General features: G+C 40.9%; 1 protein-coding gene and 1 long non-coding RNA gene across 4 annotated transcripts in view; one reads left to right on the forward strand and one right to left on the reverse strand.

Moving 5' to 3' along the window:
• TAB3 (TGF-beta activated kinase 1 (MAP3K7) binding protein 3) overlaps positions 1–11,158 on the reverse strand; it is a 44,271-nt gene extending 33,113 nt beyond the window's left edge. Inside the window, exon 1 of one of the 3 annotated variants that reach the window (XM_068155044.1) lies at positions 11,060–11,158. The gene's annotated coding sequence lies outside the window, so the exon portion shown is untranslated. Of the gene's footprint in view, positions 1–10,389; positions 10,648–11,059 lie in introns of those variants that run through there. The other 2 variants (XM_068155042.1, XM_068155043.1) reach the window with 2 other exon arrangements.
• On the forward strand, positions 10,794–11,949 carry LOC137449508 (uncharacterized). The gene is made up of 2 exons (XR_010989413.1): positions 10,794–10,944; positions 11,659–11,949. It is a non-coding gene; the product is annotated as an uncharacterized lncRNA (long non-coding RNA).
• The last annotated feature ends 9,751 nt before the right edge of the window (positions 11,950–21,700 follow it).

A 21,700-nucleotide genomic window follows, 5' to 3' on the forward strand; every position in this document is an offset into this window, starting at 1 on the left:
ATTTAAGGAAATCTCATTACTAGAAATTAAAATTACATTTTCCCAACTTTCAGAATTGTTCATATAACTGCTTTTAGCTAAACCAAGAAATTAACTTACAAATGTATTTTATATTTTAAGTCAGTTTTTAAATTACTAGTGTAAACCAAATACGTCCCTTTAAAGGCAACTACATAATAGAACAGACAATCTAGGCTAGTCTGGGAGACAGTTAAAAAAAAAGCCTTAATTCTATAATATTAGAACTTAAGTGCTATCAAATGGCATTTCCACAAAAAAAGGACAAGAGAAAATTTTAATCAGAATTGTAAAATAATTAACAGAAGGACAAAACTACACAAAATATCAAATACATCCAAGTATCAAGCTTCTTGCAAATTTTGTTAACAGTGATCACAGGGATGCAGTTAACTTCCTTTCTCTGCAGAGACAGAAATACACAGGTGTAAGGAAAAAGCAATACTGAACATGCAAAGCCATCCATTTTTTCCTCCAGTATATGTTGTCACAACTGAAAGCACCAAGCCAACAGCAATTCCAAAAACATAGAGGGGGAGCTTCTATTGCTTTTGAAGTCCTGAAAATGGTAAGAATTGAAACAAGTGAGCATTAAGCACAAATGCTTTAACTTCAGGCAGTAAGTTCTGGAGCGGGAAAAAAAAAAAAGAATCATGATCTTTGTCCAGGGAAGTATTTAATGGCATAAAATGCTTAGCTACAGCAAAACCTCTTGGTGTTTTCACAAGAGAAAGCCATCACACAGGAAACTTTATCTGACCATTTCATACACTTTAAATTGGCAAAAATAGATTAATTCTAGAAAAAGACTTTGCTTCTCCTTTCCTTTGATTACTTTCTCCTCCCAATGCACTACCACAAATGTTTAGGGATGAAATGGCAAACTTAATAGTGATTAAAGCTGAACTTTGCTTTACAAACCCTAAATACTAGCTCAGTCTGGATCAGCTCCCTCAATCACTTCAAAACCCCATGCAACTTTGTGCCATAATCAAATACAAAATATTGAGGCAGGAGAGAGAGAGAAATGTTACACCAGAATGTCACTATGAGATCTCACCAGGAAGATCTCAAAAGTGGACTCTCCTTTTAGGCAAGACAGAAAAGACTATTAGAAGCTAGACTATCCCATTATGAAACCAGTGTAGCTATAAAGCTTTGAGATTTCCCTCTGGGGCACCTAACACCTCATATTTACAAACAACTATGCAACCAATAGCTCTGGTTGCAACTAGTATCTCACTGGCCATACTTTACTTAGTGTTTTAGACCTTAAGGAAAAACATAGTATTTCTAGAAGTCTTATTTTCAAGTTAAATGATAGAACAGTGTCCTTGTGAAATCCAAATGATCTAGTCAAGTAAGACAGTAACCTAAATCTCAGAGAAGGGTTGATTGTTCCCAGCTTCCCTAAAAACTTGCCTGAGCCTTAATTTTCTTTTTTATTTGGAAGAACTGGGAAGAGTTCTTAGTCATGCAGAGGAGAAAAAAAGCTATCAGTCCAGATTAGTTGTGACTGAATTTCAGGGATTAGCAAATGTGAAGAATCGCAGAGCAAAGTAAAACAACCCAAACAGCAGAGCGAGGTATGCATAATACTTATACTGTGCTTCACAGTTGTTACTATTTTAATTAGAGATACATAGAAATTACATGTGGCTAATTCAGTGTCATGAGAGAAGTCAAACAAACACTGAAAAAGAAGTTTGCAATCTTCATGGATTTATCTCAGAAGGAAGTTATCTCAGTAGGAAGTTTTAAAATGACATTGATACTTTCAGAAATCACTCATCTTTGCATGAAATTTACTTGATAAAACTAATGCAAATCACACCTGCTCAAATATAACCTATTATAATTCAAATTTGAGCCTTATACCTTAGTAAACTCATTTAATGGTTAAGCATTCTTTTTCTTTTTTTCATAGCTAGCAATACAGTTAACTGTTAAAGGAATAGTTTCATACAATTGCAATACAATAATTTTACTGGCTTCTGAAGAACAATTCCTGAAATAACCACCATAATACTTCCTGAATATTACCCCAAAAATTGTTGGATTTTTCTTTGCAAAGTACCTGTCTACTGAATAGTCTTCTAGCAGCATTCTGTCATGCTGTACATACATAATCAAGCAACTAAGATGCTCACACTACATAATATGAAATCATCACTACTCATGAACAAATAATCCAAACCATCAAGTTCTTCTGATTGTTTGACATTTCTTAAGATTATTTCTGTAACAGGTTTACATAAGTCACAAATTGTACTACACAAAGAAATCACTTGCTCTACAAATTTAAGTACATCATACACTTGCTCAGAAAACAAAACAAACACCACCACCCCCCGCAACAATCACACTAAAAAAAAACAACTTGGGGAAAGCAGACAAAAGAAAGGTCTAAGCAAGCCTAAAAGCACTCCCCTGGGCATGTAGAGTTTTCATTTTCTAAAAAGACTAAATAGCTTGTACCATAAATAATTTCATTTAAGAACAAATGCAGCTTACATAAGCTTGTACCAGTCATCTTAACCATTTTACTGATGGCAATACAACCAACAGTGGCAAAACATGTATACAAATGTGCTCAGTTCATAAGGCAGTACTTAAGAACCAATTCAATAAACTGCTACTAACACAGCTTAAACTCAAAGATTCCATGTATGGACAAGTTGATACAGTAGATCATCAATTATGCTCAGGCAAATTTATTCAGAGCAATCCCAAAGCAGAAATTTGCAACTGTTGTGAGAGCAAAACTTTTACAATAGACATATGTGTACTTCCTGGAATCTGTGTTCTGTCACATAATAAAAATATAAGAACAAGAGATACTGAAATGTTCATGTCATAACTACCTCTTCCCCTCCTGAACCAAACACTATAAATCAAAGTATTTAAACCCTTTTTTCCTTTTTTTTTTCTTCCCCTCTCCTCTATCACTCTAAATACTTACAAAATCCTGACCTTTCATACCTTTTATAAACCAAGAGACATTAAGAGACTTCTTTAGGTTTCTTCACAGAAAGATGGATTAAACAGTGACATATGGTGTAGTTTTTAAAAGGGAATCTATGGATGGGCAGGGAACAGAAAAGAGACAGAACCTCCTCAAACAACTAGAAGAGTAAGCAGAATTTCCCTGTGATGTTTTTATAAGGTCATAGAAGCAGGAGCTCTTCACTCATCTATTTTATTGTTTCTAGGAAGAATAGAACAGAACCGAACCGGACCGGACCAGGTTGGAAGAGACCTCCAAGATCATTGAGTCCAACCTAACATCCAACACCATCTAATCATCTAAACCAAAAGAGGACAGACTGGTGACACCTGTCCACTAATGCTGTATTTTGACCTCTCACTAATGGATCCATACAAGAACAAACTGCACCACATTTCTGTAAAGGAAAAGCATAGAACTGAACTATACCGATAAGAACTGAACAACACAAGCCTTCATGTCCTGATCACATCTTGTGTAACATATGCTCTTAGGAGACCTGCCACACATTTTTCCTACAACTTTTACAGCAAGTGGTCTCAGTTAGAGAAAAGCAGCTTTCAAGTGACTGGGTGTTCCTCCAAAAATAGAAGTACTGTTTGCCACAGTACCAGCAATGCATGTGTTGTTGGTACTAGTGCCTCACTGAGTAACAACAGGAAAGATCAGTGAAAATACCTCAATGCCCACATTACTATAGGAAGATGTCATCCGGTTAATGGTACTGAAAACATCAAGACCTGCTGTACAGAGTTGAAGAGAACAAGCTTCTTTCTTGTATTCAGAAAAATCTAAGTCACCCTGTACACTATCCACCAATTCATCTTCCTCACAGATCCTTCCTCCTAGATGAAAGAATTCTATTTCAACACCGGTGACTTTTTGACTCTTTCTCCCTCTTGCTCCTTTTTTTTTTTTTTTCTTTAAACACAGCAGAAGACAATTTTTAAAGAGAGATTAAAAAAGGTTGATCTTACTTAGGTCTCTTAGACCTAAGGCTATCTTCAGCCTCATTTACCTCCACTCCCAAATCTGGAAAAGAATTGGCAGGTAGAACATTTACTTGACTTGGAACTTTCTTTAAGTATAAGAACCATTAACTATGTCTAAAGAAAGGGCTTCAAAAACAAAGAGGCAGATTTCATCTAAGAGAGTCTACATTCTACCATTTATAAACTTAATTCTGCTGCAACAGATGTAACAGAAACTGCCTTCCTCTTTTGACCCCTCTTCCTTCAAAATGGATATTCCAAGATGATAATAGTAAAAGGTTACATTTGTTACAGAAAGTGCTAATAAGCTCAAACCAACACAGAAGGAAGCTGGACATGAACAACAACTTATCTCACTACTACTACCTTCTACTAAACCTGGTACATACTGAAGGCTAATATCTTCAGTATAGAAGCAAGAACTACAAAACTGAATACAATATCCTGAACAATTATTCTAAAAGCTCATAAGGTGGTAACACATGAAGCATTTTCACACCAACAGAGAGATCTGTTTTGAAATACCTGTATAAAACACTGATGTTCATGAAGAGGGAAGGCCAAAGAAACTTTTGAAACCACATTTTCACAATGCTGTCCTAATAGCAGGAAACAAAGCAGAGACTCAGACCAAAATAACTGTTACCCCATGCTGTCCACTTGAAACTTACTAACAAGTTGCAAAACACATGCTAATACATAAAAGCACTGTCAAAAATATCTATTTAAAATATAATTGCATGTAAATTCTGAGCTCAGTTACAGCACTTACTCAGTAATTCAAAGATTACTGAAGTCACATCTGTACACTACCTTGCAGCTAAAACTTGATTTGTAACACAAAAGACATTGTGGCATTTCAGTGAATTATGCAGAAAATAATTAAAAGCTTTTACAAGCTTCAAGGCAGCAATGGGAAGAAATATATTTGATGTAGAAATGCTTGCTAGTAGAAATGTATCTTAACATTTTTGAGCAAATATGAAGCAACAGAGTGAAATTATACCACAGTAACATTTTCCCTTATGTGGACATGTAATTTCTGATCTGACATTAGAATGATTACAGTGAGAGCTACTACTCCATCAAGATAAGATTAAGAGTTTCTGGAAAGGCAGGCAGATAAATTTCAACAGCAATGTTCCACAAAAGACCTAGGCCTTGGCTTGGCTTAGCACTTCTGCCAGCTGATCACCACAAAAGGCAAATATTACACTCCTCACAACTTCCAAAACATCCAGGTAAAAAACAACAACAACAAAATGAAAACCAAACAACACAAAACTCAACAACAAAACAACACCCCACAAACCAAAACCACAACAACAAAAAACTACCCCCTCTTACTTGCTCAGAACTAGCAGCAATCCCATCTCCAATGCCAAAACCCCAAAGAAAACAAAGTAACTCTTTCAAGTGTTAGGAATAAATGTCCACAACTTGAGTTAAGCCAAAGCACACAAACTTTCCCACAGAACAAAAAAGAATATACCTGAGGATTTATGCCAGTGTGACAAATGCTATGACTTACATAAAACAAAACAAACCTTTTGCCAGATATTTTCAGTAAGTTGTGACATTGTAAACCAATACGAATTGCTCAAACAGATGAGATTTCAGGACAAATTACTTTAGAACATAACCAAGAAAGGGAAAAAATAAGGCTTAAAGCTGCAACAAGATTAAAATACTAGCACTGCTGTGGATCTTGTTAACAAATTTTATAAGAAACAGTCAACACTGAATACATTTTAGGAAAGTATCAAACTTATTTTCTGTCACATCATCAAATACTGATAGTATTAGAATATTTTTCTAAAATTATCCCCAGATCCAGCCATGATTTTACAGAAACTGGTCCAATCTTTAATATGCACTTTGGTGGATATACAATTCATTTGAAAGCAAGTACTTCATTAAAGTGTCATGTGTGTGAACATGAGTAATTAAAAATACTCTGATGAAAGATTTTTTAAGAAAACATTCTCAAGTATCCACCAGCAAGCCCACACACAGGTAGGAAAACACCTATACATAAGCTGTCACAGGTTACTGAGCACTACTATACCAGAAGAACCTTTATCTCTATCCTGTAGCTTTGCTGTTTGCTTATGAAGCCACCCTGCTTTATACAAGCATCTGAAATAAGCAAAAGTAAGTAATTTCCCTTACAATAGAGCTAGGTTAAAACAACATCTGGTAATGCATTGAAGATGCTTTTAAAATAACTTCAAATTTAAGGCCTGAATAAAATAAAGCTCAGCTGGAATTCAAGAATTCATGCTTCTTAAGAACACAAAGCTGTATATAACCTTAACTGGCCTGGCATTTTTCACTTTTATACTGTAGTGCTATGCTAGCTGTTATGAAACAGTGCTTGGAAGAGAAACATTCAACACAGTAATCAATGGGGTGTAATAATATTGAAATGCTAGTCCCATTGTGACATTAAACTGAGACACATAGAGCATCTAGTAAAATCAAATCTCAAAAACAGAAGAATAAAAAATCCCAAACATTAAGAACTCACTGCCCATCTTGATCTGTACGGTTTATTAGCAACACTGTACCTTTGCCTCACCTTCTTACTACATACTGAATTCTGCCAGATGTAGTTCAGCTACTCATGACAATAAAAAAGCTTCACTGATGCTTTTTCTGGTAGTTGCGCACATGATACTAATACCACAGTGCCACCTTTTAAGCACTGACACAGCACAGAAGTTGCTGACCAACTACTCACATCATACAGAGTAACAGATACTCAGAATGGTTACTACGTACCACACAACCATCCACACTATCATGTCAGACTTACACCTTTGAAGATGGAGAGACAAATTTGCCAGTATTACTAGCAGACTCACAATTTAAAGGCCTTACAAAAGACATCCTTGACTGATATTTTGAGATTTGGCAGAGTACAAGAACCTATTCTATAAATGTTTTCAACCAACACCTTCAACATTTGCATACATGGGTCTAAACAAGTATTTCAAAACACTCTTCTGTTTAGAAAGAATGCTTCACACATGTGAATTGGCACCATGACATCATCATGTATTCAATCTCAACAAAACCATTCTCCGTCTTTCACAAGAACAAGACAGCTAATAACACCCTCCAGACTATTTCATTCTGTTATGCCCATATAGAAACAACAGTCCACAGAAGATTTATGTTATCTATATAACTGAAGAATATCTCCAACTTACAAAAATACAAAATAAAACCGTAAGAAATAAGCCACTCCAAATACTACCAGAAATGGCAGGGATTTTATAGTAGTACTCTAAGATCAGTTTACTGCACCAGGCAGCACTATCAATTTCCAGTTTAGCTTTATTTTCCTTTAGAGGTGAAGACAAAAATATTGCAAAACTGTAAGTCACAGGTATTTCTACCTTGTAACTTGAAATATTTGCAGTCAAAAGTAGTCCAAAGTGTACTTATGAAAAAAGTTTGAGGCTTTGTATAAACTTTCCCTTAGTTTCACTCTCCATTTGTCACCTGCCTTTTAAATGTACCATGTAGCAAAGCAACTCTTTCACTGCAAATTCCTTTACTTACATTTATGTGTCCACACAAACGTACATACGCACCAGGCATTACACCTATTTCAGCACACTGCAGTGGAAAGATGAGAATCATACAGACAAATCCAGAACAAAAAGTGTCATACTACAGCTGAGTTGTATTACTAAGCATACATGATAGACTAGACATGATCCAAAATTTACTAGGATTTGATCATTTACTCAATGTTTGGACCATCATTAAAATAGTTTTGGTGGCAAAGAAGTAAATCAAAGGCTTTTTTTTGCATTGCCAGTGACTTTGCTAAAATATTGCAGCTGTAGAAGTAAAGACTTGAACCATCATCCCACCTGAAGATACAGTTCTTTGAAAAATAACTCTAGAAAACTAATTCTTAAGTTTCATTATTTATTATGTATTGCAGTACAAAAAGAACCATATAACTCTGACCCTAACCAAGAATACTTTTGCAGGTCATACGTGAGGCTACTTACACCATTTAAAAATGCATGCAAAATAAATCATCACAGGTTGAAGGTTAGGAGAAAGCAGTGCAACGAAAAATTTAACTCACTTAAGCAGTACGTGATTTTGAGGAGACAGAAAGAGACAAGCTATTACCAGATAACCTTAAGAATTGTATTAGTGTATTCCCTTGAAAAACTCAAAGAATCCTTTACCACTAGGATTATTTTTTCACCAGTACTCCTCTGCAACAAAATGGACACACATCAGCACAAACATATCACGAAAGCTGGGTGGAAAAGAGGAGACACTTTCACACCTGTTCAACTTATCTTGTCCTCCTCAAGATGATGACTAATGGAAGGAAAAAGGAGCCTCAATGAAATCCAGGAAATGAGAAGAAAGAATGAACACATATCTCACAATATCCTCTTTACATTTGTCTGCAATCACTTATAGTAAAGGTTATGACCCAAACCAGATCAAACTATATAATGAAAATACTGTTTCATAATAAGCATCCATCCCACATATCTAACTCCCTGTATCTAAACCAAAGTATTTAAGAGTAAAGACAGACAAATGCTGATTTTATTTTCCTTTACTGATGTGTCTACAATAGCAATTCTGTGTATGAACTCAGACAGTCTGTATATACATTGATACAGGCATTTAAAGCACTCTTCAGGTTGCTGCTATCAACTGACACCATTCACAAGAGAGGACAAAGGGCAGGCTTTAAGAAATGTTGTGAAATACTTTATTTTTAAGAATCTTGTTCCTCTCTCACTGCTAAGAGGAAATGAATTTAACATTTCTTCTTTTTACATGATACATGTTAACTGCAAATATACTTGAGAAGTGGCAGAAGAATGTATTGCTCTTCTTGCAGATCAGGAAAACAAAATTAAAACTAGCAGAGCAGATGCTGACCTTTGGCAATGCAGGTTTTACCTCTAAGTTTTCAAAGTTCTTTATATAAAGGCCTCTGGAAACAGAAGTGGTCAAATGGACCTGTTGGAGAACATAAGCCTATAAACACTATTCTAATACCAGCACTAAAAATAACAGACGTCTATCAATATATCAGCAGGATGAGTTGGCCTATCTACCCTCAATATTTATTTAGAATGGAAGAAGAGTGGAAAAGTTACAACACAAGCTGTAAAATCTTGAAATGTCATTTAGCTAATATTTACTGTATTGATAAACTATAAAGATACTGACTATTAATAGCATCTTCAAATTTGATGCCACCAAAGCTTCCAAAGACAAATTTATACCCATTTACCTGAACATAGTATCTTGTTTTCAGTTTTGCCATTACTTTTCAGGATGGCATACCTGGGCCATTTCTCTCTCTCTCTTTTTTGTGACAGAGATTCTATACCATAATCCACAGTATAGTTACTCTCAAGCCATCTAAGCAACTGTCTTTCCTCTCCTTGTTTTCTCCTTGCTAAAGCAAAGGAAAGGACAGCCAATATCACATTACAAGTCACATCTGAACAAGGGAAAAAAACACCATTTGCACTGTGTAACACTGGAACAATATCTAGCCATAAATATGAGTAGCATCCTTCTTACACTTTACCCACTTATACTTAAAAAACAACCAAAGGAAACCGAAGCTATTCTTCCCAACAGCCAAAAAGCTTGTAAGATCACTAATTTGGTCTAAGACAAGACTGTGGACAGAGCGCAGAGCCTTGTCACCTTTGGGGGCCTTCTATTTCCAGAGCCAAGCCACACAGCACCACCATCGTCATCACACTGCAGTCAAGATGTCGAAGAGGCAGTGGCAGCTCTTTTACCTGTGAATTTGTGTTTGTTTGTGTTTTTTTTTCACACAGCAAAAGCAGCATCTGTGGCCCAGCAGACACCACAGCCCCTGCTAAGCAGACACCTGCATAGGATCCCCGGGCAGTCAGCCTGTCACTTTCTCCAGAAGGCTCCAAAAACAAAGACCAAAGTTTTCCCTTCTAGGTGCGTGGGAGTGTGACAGCAAAACAAGAGCCAGCATCAACACAAGCACCCTCCCATCACCACACCCCTGCCCCCGCATACCCCAGCGGATTCCCTGGCTCCCCCTCCCCCAGCCCCCGCTGAGCTCCTCTTCCCTCGGGGTACTACGCCTCGCCCCCGGACCGCCGACGGGGAGCCGCCATCTCCAAGGCGCTCTCTTGGCCAAGGGGGTATGGGGCTACCCCATCGAACCGCGAAAATAGGAAGCGGCACAGAGGTGTCGGCTCCCACTCAGTCCCGAGTCCCGCTCATGACGGGGCACCCCCCGTAGCGGTGCACCGCTCGCAGCTGGGCACCCCGGCAGCGGGACACCCCTGCCCGCCCTCACATTCAACCCCTACACACCTTCCTCTCGTCCCCCACCTCCACCCTGGCCGCGGGGCCTGGCTCCTCACCGTGCTGCGCTGGGGGCTCGGCTCCGGCGGCGGCTGCATGCCCGCCCGCCCGGCCAGCCGGCCCCTCGGCTCTGCCCCGGGCCTCCGAGACCGCGACCGTTGAGGGGCGGGGGGGGTGGCACGCGAGGCGCCCCGCGCGGGCCCCCCCCGCGCCTCCTGTATGAGCGAGCCGACGGGGAGGGGCGGGAGGGAGAGGCGCGTGCTCCCCCCCGGTGAGGGCGGGGATGGGGAGGGGGCGTACTCCGGGCAGCACCGGGTCTCCGGGAGGGGGGGGGGGGAAGAGGGGGAGGGGGACCTGGAACGCGGCGCGCGGCCGGGAAGCGCTTCCGGGATAGGCGCGCCGCGCCGCACGCTCAGTGCGGGTCGCTGAGGCCGCCGGGCTCGCGGCCGGGGGAGGGGCCCGGCCTGCTCCGACCAGGCTCCGACATGGCGCTGCCCGCGCGCCGGGCTATTCCCACCCTCGCGAGACTTGCCGAGGAAGGGGTGGGGGGTTTGAACGCGCGCGGTAAGGAGCGGCACTTGGGGTGGGGGGGTTGACATCGGGGTGATAGGGAGGAGGCGTTTGGCTTTGGCATCTCTCCGTGTTCCTCTGCTCGTGTTCCTCCTCCCCGTCTTCTTACCGCGATTTTTTTCCTGACCGCCTTTAAATAAAGGCTTCTTGAGGCCGCTTTCGGCTCGCCTGTGTCCGTCTAGTCTGGCTGGCGGGAGCTGAGGGTCCTTGAGGATGCTGACAGTTGTGTAAGGCGCACGGGCAGCGTGGCAGAGGGGAGGGGAGGAGAGGAGAGGCGAGGCGAGGCGTGAGTGGTAGCGGCCGCGCAGGTAGTGGCTGCTGCTAGGTCGCCGTGGTGCGGCGCTGCGCCGCCCGGCCCGGCCCGGCGTACCGCAGCTTGCGGTGTTGGCAGTCTGGCCTGGGTACAGAAAGCGTTGGGCTGCTAGGCGGCCACCTAGGATCTCAGAGCTAGACGCGACGAGTGGGAACACGTATCCCTCTGTAAGGGCTTCTCTCCTGACGGAAACCTCTTGGTATGGTTAGGCTGTTTACCGAAACTTTGGCCATTTTCTGTGTATTGGCAGCAAAAAAGGTATTTGTAGGCAAAGTTTACAGTATGGTTCCTGTTCACGTAGCAATTAATATAATGCTCGTGTGCTGCGCTCCTAGCCTACACTCTCATCATCCTGTGCCATTCTGAGTAATATTGTTGTAACCCTCTGCTTGCAGGACGGACTTCAGGCAGTTGTGATGAAACAGATTGATTCAACGTGGACTTTTCACTGACGTCAGTGAAGGCTGAAGTCTTCCTTTTGAGGGAGAACCTTGCAGATGGTTCAGTGGGTGTGTGTGGATTTTTAATTTTTTTTGTCCACAGCCTGGGCCTTAGTACGAGATTGTGTTCTGCTTCAGTGCCTCTGTCAGCTGGGCTGAAGCATTGCCTCCCAAGTGATAAAGGCTGTGCATTGTGTTTCTCATTTCTTGTCATGTTCAAATACATATTTGTTTGTTTGGCTAGCATATGTCTTTTGTAGGTCTTTTTTTCTTTGTGGTACTGTTTATCAGAGTCACAGAAATACCATAGCAAAGAAATTAACCAGAGGCAGATGCAGAGTTTTGCAACCACATTCTGTCTCTCTGGTAGAGAATGGGGCAGTGCAGGAAGAAGGAGTGAAAGGAGGGGCTGTTTATCTTGTGTTGCCACTACTGACTCCTCATCATCCTGCATATGCAGAGGCCTTGGCTCCTGTGTCAGAGGTTGCAAGAAGTTAATTAAGGAATTCCTGTATTCTAATCCCTGCATCGGAAACAAGCAAAGCCTGACTAGCATTTCTGGAGAATCAAGATGCAAAACCAGAAGTAAACAGGATCTTGGTGCAACAATACAGTTGTCTGACATAGTCTGATTTCAATCCTGATGCTGAAGTGCACATTCCTCAGCAAAAACTCATAACTTCTAGATCTAAATATGTGCTTTTGGACCCAATTAATAGTTACAGTAGTTGTATGTAGTCTCTCACTTTCTTAAAATGTGAAAACCATCCCTTTATAGAGCTGTTGCTCCTTATGCACATGCAAGTCTGTACCCTGGATTCCAGTCACTGGCCCTGGCTTGTTCAGCATTTTCTATGTTAACCTGTCTTCACTCATCCTGTCACTTTTTTCTTCCAGATCTTTCAGAGCAAACCTTTACAGTTTCTCACTATCTGTCATCTCCCTGTACTACACTGCAACATGTCTTTGCCAACCAATGTAGCATCCTATGAGTGAGCTCCGTGGCTCTATTTAGCTTATCCTTTACCTTTATTTGGAAATCATGCTTTTCCTCTGCAATGAGACTGTAATGGAAGACTATTATTTAGCAACTGCTTGGTTTATCTCCACCCATCCCACTCTCAAAGCAGGAGTGTTCCAGCAGAAATTGCAGAATCTTTGTGGTTTTCATCTGCCCTTAATTACATTTGAGAGCAGGATTATGCTACTCACAAATTAATCAGTCTTGAAACTACACAATTAATCATAGCAGAGCCAGTGCTCTACTGAAGAGTTTAAGAGAAAAATCTTTGGGGGTTTTAGGTGCCTCATTACCCCAGAAACCAAGGATTGTGTGTATTTTAACTTTGCTGAACGCATCTTTTAAAGGAGTTCATTTTATTGCTGATCTAACTCTTCTGGCTCTCTTATCCATATGAGAACTAGAATAATTGATTATACAGAAAGGTAATACTAGGAAAGTAATATTTTTTTTTTAGCTGCTTCTAATGGGATTTAGCAGCTGGAAATGAGAGCTAGCACTGAGTAATTGAGGTGGTTCTTAGACAGCTGTGCGAGATCCAGTGTATCAGGTCTCTGAAATGCTTCACATTTTTTTCCTATATTAAAAAAAATAAATGCAATAAAAAAAAAAAAACCTTGAAAACCTCAGTGCTTGCAGCTCAGACAGTAACTCAGAGTAGAATGGAATTAATTGTTAAATGTAGTCCTGTAATAACTTCTAGATCAAAAGGCCCTTGGGTTCCATGTGATTATTTTTTTCTAATTCATTTAATACTTAATGGCAGTTATCACTGCCCATCTTTGAAAGGCTTCAGGTTGGGATTTCAGTTCTGTACTACATTATTTTTTTTCTGCTTAAAAAAAGAATTTATTTCTGCTCCCATTTTATGAGCAACAATCTAAGAGAGCCGATTTCCTATTTTGGAAGTAAGCAATTTTCTGCATGCTCGTGCCTAAAAATGGAAGCCAGAAAAGTAGCTTGACAAAATGACTCTCTAGTATTCCATATGTTTTTTGTCTGAATAGTTCCTGTATTAATCAGTTCTTTTTACAAATCAAAAGTGTAATTTTTTCAATGTAAGCGTTGCAAAACTGAGACATAGAATGGCTTAGATTGGAAGAGGACCTTAGAGATCATCTACACCAACCTTCATGCCAGCGGCAGAGGTGCCTCTCAGCTAGACTCAGCTGCTTGATACCTCATCCAACCTGACCTTGACCATCCTGAAGGAGGTGGCATTCATAACGTCTCTAGGCAACATATTCCAGTCTCACCACCCTAGTACTGAAAAAATTCTTCCCAAAATCCAGTCTAAACCTACTTTCTGTCAGCTTAAAACCATTCCTTTCTGTCTCATTGCTAGACACTGTTATGAAAAGTCCCTCTCCAGCCTTCCTGTAGGATCCTTTCAGGTATTGGAAGGCAGCTATAATGTTCCCCTTGGAGTCTTCTCTGCTGAACCACCCCAGCTCCCTGAGCTTGTCCTCATAAAAGAGGTATTCCAGCCTTTGAATCTAAGAAGTCAAATTGGGTTCTTTCTCCCATTATAATGTGGCCAGCAGTGTGTCTTTTGCCACTGAAATGGTTTTATTTTATAAAGTAGAATACAGCATGAATCCTTTTATCATAGTTACAAAAGAAGAAACTTCTTCTGATCTACAAGTCCTTGAAGCAATTAACATCATTATAGAACAAGCTGAAGTGTGTTCCTAGAGTAAGGACATATTTTTTGTATGGAAGGAAATTAACTTGAGATGAAATCTAAGCAGAGTAGTCTATAGGCCTGTGGTAATACCTTCTGTTAGTGTTGGATCCTGCAGATGCCTTCAACAGTTTCCTTACGTACAAGAAGTTGTAGACCTAAGGGTTTATGCAGAGATGATCCACTCCAACATCACTGCCATGGGCAGCGATGCCTCTCAACCAGGCTCAGCTGCTCCATGCCACATACAGCCTGGCCTTGAACACACCGCAGGGAGGAATCATTTAGGTAGGGGCTTATACAACCAGAGCTCACAGTGAAGGATATCCTTTCTATAACAATTTTAATTCTACCTACAAAATTAAACACGAACTTTTAGTCCTGTAGTTTGAACTTCTCAAACCATCTAGCTGTTCTTACATAAATTGTGTGTCATTGGTTTATAAAACCACCTCACTTCTCTGTCTTTCATTGCATTTTAAGGAATGTGTCCTTGGCCTTTCCTCAACTTAAGGTGGATTCTATGCCCTAATGCCAATTTCTAGAGCACAATTCAATCACTAGATTGCAAGTTTAGACAAAACTTTTTGGACCGATGCATCACCTTTTGTACTTTTCTGTTTGCAATAAAACTCTCTTGACTCTATACCCTGGTTATTTTTCCATTTCAGATTCATGTCAGCTATATGATTCTTAGAGAGTAGTATAAAATGCTTAATGCTTTCACAGGGATGGTGGATTAAGAAGTTGAGTTCAACATAAAGATGTCTTGGAACTCAGAAAAGGAAACACAGCAATACTGAAGCTGAGAAGTCAAAGTAAACCTCTGAGAAAATGGAAAACATCTTAAGAGCACTCAATGCTATTACTTTAGTTTAAGGTGGAATCTTTTCTGCCTTATGGAGTGCAGCCACTGTCAGTGGTTACTCTCTCTCTATTAGGGCTATCTAACACAGTTTGAGGAACCTGTTGGTTCATATATAAATGTGTATGTCCAGTTAATGAGAAGGCATTTTCCCTCGCTGTTACCTTTTCCGTGGTGTTTTGCACTTCAGACAACACTGATCACATCTGTATGTATATCAGAACACCTCAGTACGTATACCCAAACATTTTCAGTGCATGCCTGTGAGAGACTAAAAGTTTGTCTCTCTTGGTGTGACTCAACAAAGATAAAATCACTTGCTGCTTGCCCAGAGAATTGCTGATATGTGTTGGGCAGAGCCACTGGAAGGAAGGTGCAAAGACCAATCCTGGATGCAAATCAACTTGTGATTGCATCGTGATAACACTGGACTAAAACAATGGACCCAGCCATCGTGCCTTTAGGGCAAGATAATCTCCACCCATCAAGTACCCTGGGAAGGGTGACACAATGGATTCACCACCTGTTTCCTGATGTGTAAGGAGTGTGGGGGCTTGTCTGGATGGAGAAGGAGGAGGCGGAGGCCCCCCCCTCCATCCAGAACCTTGCCCAAACACACAGAAATACACAGAAAGATTTCCGGGGGAACAATACCTGGACATTTACCTAAGGATGATTTCCGGGCCCCTGGAATTCCTGAGGGACAACACTTGGATACATACCTAAGGACTAAAAACTGTATAAAAGACTTGAGCAACTACTGGCTTGTTAGGGAGAAAAACGGAGATGAGGGAAAACACAGGAGGCGGACCATGCCGCTGAGAAGGGAAAGCCGGGACAATGCTCCTCCGGAGAAAAGAGGCTGCCCAGAGGACCACAGCTCTTCTCCAGCCAAAGCCTCAGCACCCTTACTCTACAGACCCAGGCTGCCCAGAGGACCACAGCTCTTCTCCAGCCAGAGCCTCAGCACCGTTCCTGTACCAACCCAACATCTCCCCAGAGGACCACAGCTCTTCTCCAGCAAAAGCCTCAGCACCGTTTCCCTGCAGACCCAACATCTCCTGCAGCACCTTTCCTCCACAGACTCAAACTGTCTTGGGGGGGTGAGGGGTGTGGTAATATAATTCCTTTCCTCTTCTCTCTCTCCCTATTTTCTCCCTCTCCCCTTCTTATGTCCACTTTGTGTAATAAATAGTCTAGCTGTTGATATTTTGGCCTCGTTTGTGCCTCTAATTTCACAACACGGGAATATTTAAAAGAACTGTGTCTCCGGACCGAGACAATGCCTTTGTGTTCTCAAGTTCAGTGAGTGAGTCTAGCAAGCAGGAACAGAGTTCTGGCACTGTTTAGGGAAATGGTCTTTTGACAACAAGAGTACAACACAGGCACTGGGAAGATCACTGGCATGAGTCCCAGTGTGCACCTTTTATTTTGCATCCACTCTCAAAGAGAAGAGATAGAGCAGTGATCATTTTCCTCTTTCAATTTTCGTAATATGCTGCTTTGTAGATTTCTAGCCTGTGACTTGGAAGAGCTGGATTTTGCAGAAATGCAGATCTCCATAAGCATGGTTAAAAACCTCAGGAAATGTTTTCAAGTGTTCTTTTGCAGCAGCATCTTACCTAGTGACAATGGACTACAACCAGGACTGCAGTAGAGTTACTTAGTGCTGAAAAATGGATTGATTGGTAGTAACATGGAAAGTAAGTGTTGTCGTATAAGTGTTTTCAGGCTGTTTGTCATTATGTAGTGTGAGAGAAGTGAAAAGAAATGCTCTCATATATGCCTTTATGAGCGTGCATTGTTGTTGTTGTGATTTAAAGGCTTTAATAATATGTTTGTTGGGTTTGGGGTTGGTTTGTGACAAGTGAAATGAAGACGATATTTATCTTTTAGTTTATATATATGATTGGTTTCTTCAGGGGTAGTTTTCTTTACAGTTAATTAACAGATTTAGAAACTGGAATTGACCAGAGCTTCAAGTGCAGGAATTTAAATGAATGATGTCATTTGCTCCTTCTGTGCCAGTGCTATTGTTTGAGACTATTCTATAAAATTAGCTGCCCTTTTTTATCTTAGGTGTGACTGTGCTTCCGCAGTGAACACAATGACCGTGGTCTAAGTCCATTTTACCATTTGCAACCTACATATGTTATATAGATATAGCTAGGTTGCTAAGTATGTGATTTGTAAAATTGCTAGTGGAGAAGTTTGAAATTCTGAAGAAAAAAAGGAGATAACCTTTGTAAGTTATCATGATGCAAGATTGCATGGGCTGTGCTTAACTTAGGGCGATTTGGTAGCTTGCAGTTCATTCAAGATGACAGGAACATTTTTGCTATGATTCCTATAATCAGATCTGGTAGTATCAGGGTGGTATTTCCAGTTCCTAGATTTGTCACTGAGGTGTGACATTCAAAAGAGATAGTACTTTTGAATTGTACAGACTGCTTGTCTAAACTCATCATCACAAACTGTCAGTGCCCCAGTCACTGCTCAGTGCTAGCTTATCCTGCGAACAGGAATGTGGGCAGATAAGCAGATTACCACAGCACATCAGATATGATTGCTAGTAAGAGCAGTCAAAGTGACTGGGTCAGAAAAACTCAAATCTGTAGAAATGGAATGTCTGTCCTTATGGGAATGCATAAGACTTCTGTGCAACATAAATGTTTCTTGCATTCTTTCCCGCTCGTCTCTCTTTGGCAAGAGAGGGATAAAGGGTGTTAGAGCTCTGTGGTTTTTTCTATAGGGGAGGAACAGCCTGTTTTATGATGCAAATTGTAGTGAGTTGAGAATTCCCCCCAACATTAAATTGCCAGACCAGCCCAGCTGGAAGCAAATAAAGCTGTATTTACAAGCAAAACTACAATCTACAATGAAATGAAATGATTATGTACAAGATACACAGGATTTACAATATTTACAATCTATAAACAGCACAAGAACCCCTGGCCAAAAACAACAGGGCTGCTAATAGCCTCTCCTCTCCCTGACCCCCTTCTTACCCCCCAGTCACAAAGGGACCAGTGAAAGAGCAGAGAGTTGTTAGAACTTAGCCAAAACAATGCAGCCAAGGTCAGCAGAAGCCAGCACAGCACAAAGTTAGTATCTCCCAGAGCAGGGAGAAATGTAATGAAATACAGCAAAGACAAGTGTAGAGTCTTGCATCTGGGAAATAACCACCCCATGTATCAATATAGATTGGGGGCTGGCCTGTTGGAAAGCAGTGTAGGGCAAAGGGACCTGGGAGTCCTGGTGGAGAGAAGGATGACCACAAGCCAACAACATGCTCTTGTGGCCAAGAAGGCCAATGCTATCCTGGGGTGGATTACAAGCAAAGTTTGAGAGGGGTTCTCCTTCCCCTCTACTCTGTCCTGGTGAGGCTGCATCTGGAATATTGTGTCTAGTTCTGGGCCCCCCAGTTCAAGAAGGACTTCAGGGAACTGCTTGAAAGAGTCCATTGCAGAACCACAAAGGTGATGAAGGGAGTGGAATTTCTGCCTTACAAGGAAAGGCTGAGAGAGCTGGGGCTCTTTAGATTGGAAAAGAGGAGCCTGAGGGGTGACCTTATTATAAAGACGTGGAGAGTGAGTGTTGGGAGGATGGACCCAGTGGACATCCCTGAGAAGAGATGTCCAATGATAGGACAAGCAACAGTGGGTGCAAGCTGGAACATAGGAGGTTCCACAAGAAGATAAGGAAACAGTTTTTCACTGTGAAGGTGACAGAAGACTTGAAACAGGCTGCTCAGAGAAGTTGTGGAGCCTCCTTCACTAGACACTTTCAAAACCCACCTGGATGTGTTGCTGTGTGACCTTCTCTAGGTGATCCTGCTCTGATGGGGGAGTTGGACTAAATGACCTTTGGAGGTCCCTTCCAATCCCTAACATTCTGTAATTCTATGATTTTGGGGCAGCAGAAAGATTGCTTTAATAGGGCAGCTCTTGTAGAGATGTCTGCACAGAGGCTGCAGTGGTGTCATAAAATGGAGTACAAAAATGGAGTTAGTAGCAAGAGATTAATTTATGACATGCATATGTTGCTAGGTAGTATCAGAGGATTTTGTCTGAAATCACTTGCCAAAGCATATGATTTCTTGGACCGTGAAAAGGAAGCTAAGGTACATCTCCATAATTAAATAATGTGTCTTGATTATTGATTGCCAGTTTATGATTATCTTGCTAGTACTGCATGACACTTTAGTCAGTGTTTCTCTTAAGTCAGAAGCACTCGCAAAGGAAGAGTAGGGTTCCTGAAGAACAGTGGTAATTCAGGGAGGGTTGAGGCCAGGATGTTTTCTAAGTCTCAGCTTGTGCTGCAGCATACTATTGAAATATTTCCCGTGGTTCTTGAGAAGCTAAGACTTAACTCTGAAGAAAACTGTGACTGCACTCACTGTGCCAGGCTCCCACCTCAGGAACATAATCAGTCAAGCACTGAACTCCCAGAAGCCTGTGAAATCTACAACTATTGTAAAGATCTGATGATAATCTAAGCTCAAAGCAGAGCATATGACAGTGTTAGTGGTTCACATGGTCATCATATAACATTAGTCCTTGTAATACTGTGTCCCTTGCTAGCCTTGGCAATAGAGACTATTGTGTGCAGCAAGGAGATTTTGCAGAGCCCTTACAAATGTGTCTCATGTGGAGCTGATTTGTCAAAATCGTACCAGGTCATATGTGACATTTGAGTTGTTAGTAAGCTTGCTTGTTGAGTTGCATTAGTTTCCAAGTGGAACTTCTTTCATCTCCAACTAGCTGAAATCTACCTGGTGCTGTCGTCAATAGTGGCAGGTGCTTCCAACATGCCTTATGTGATTTTCTCCCCAAGTGAAGTGAAATGTAAAGAGAACTAAGGCGAAAAAACATTTTCTTACATCTGTGTCTCTGTTGAGGTCCTTTTGCCAGCTGCCACAGTCCTCGGTAGTAACTTTAAAGCACTCAGGTATCAAATGCCTGATTCTGTCTTGTTCCACACACCACAGGTTGTTTGGGAAAAGCTAGTTAGAGGACCTAATATAAAGCATATGAAAACTGGAAACAAACTATGCTGTCAGGAGACAGAATTAGAGGACTAAGACTAGTTTTAGGAAATTCTAAGTTGTCCATGGCTAAGTCTTTTTACTGAGACACTTGTAATTAAGATTCAAGACCTGCTCTCTTTAAAACTAAAGACTCTTCAAACTTGGTCTGCCATTTTTCTTCTTCATTAAAAGCAGATTCTCTGAGTACAAGATATTATTGCTACTGGGTTTGTATAAAAGACTTGAATTTTGTAGAATTGGGCAACTATTTTCAAATCCACAAATTAGATACTTTTGTATTGTTCAAGACTCACAATCTAGCCTTGTGCTTTTTTTGTCTGCAGAGGTTAGCAGAGCACAAAACCAAGTTCTGATTAACCTTCTGCCAGGTACTGCAGAAGTAAGAATAAGCAAAAGGAAGGAAAGAGAATGACAGCAGTTCTCCTGTGCTGTGTGACCAAGCAAAATCAGGGTGGGTGGTTTCCTTCAGGCAAGTAGTTTGAAAAGCTCAAAGTTCACAGAGGGGAAGGAAAAAGAAAAGAATGATATATCCTATATTCAGCAATATTTTAAAGAGATATAACTTGGGGAACAAATACCTTTTAAAATAACCCCCTAATCTGACAGGTAGATATCTACTAGAGAAATGGAATGCCCTTTCCCGGCAAGGTATTTTCCTTTCTGTCAAAGTCTGTGGCAACACCATAGTAAACAGAGAGATTCCAAGTTAAAAATAATAAATATGTTCATTATTGTGTGGAAAATAATGGAGAGAGAAATAATATCAGGACAGTAAGTGAAACAATAGACAAGTTAGGGTAAATATTTCACTTGTCATTGATGAGAGTGCCACTATAATGAATCATACTATTTTTTTCAAGCCTCTCTCTAGAATTGAGTTCTTCAAACACACATTTTTAGTGTTATGTAAAATAGAATAGAATAAACCAGGTTGGAAGAGACCTTCAAGATCATCACATCCAACCTATCAACCAGTCCAACCCACCTAAACAACTAAACCAATGCACCAAACACCCCATCAAGTCTCCTCTTGAACATCTCCAATGAAGGTGACTCCACCACCTCCCTGGGCAGCCCATTCCAATGGGCAATCACTCTCTCTGTATAGAACTTCTTCCTAACATCCAACCTAAACCTCCCCCGGCACAGCCTGAGACTATGTCCTCTTGTTCTGGTACTGGCTGCCTGGGAGAAGAGACCAACATCCGCCTGTCTACAACCTCCCTTCAGGTAGTTGTAGAGAGCAATAAGGTCACCCCTGAGTCTCCTCCTCTCCAGGCTAAGCAACCCCAGCTTCCTCAGCCTCTCCTCATAGGGCTTGTGTTCCAACCCCCTCACCAACTTCATTGTCCTTCTCTGGACTTGTTCTAGCAAGTC

This window comes from Melanerpes formicivorus, unplaced genomic scaffold (assembly GCF_026170545.1).
Source record: "Melanerpes formicivorus ecotype bairdi unplaced genomic scaffold, bMelFor1.0.p_v2 SCAF_30, whole genome shotgun sequence".
Classification (NCBI taxonomy): domain Eukaryota; kingdom Metazoa; phylum Chordata; class Aves; order Piciformes; family Picidae; genus Melanerpes; species Melanerpes formicivorus.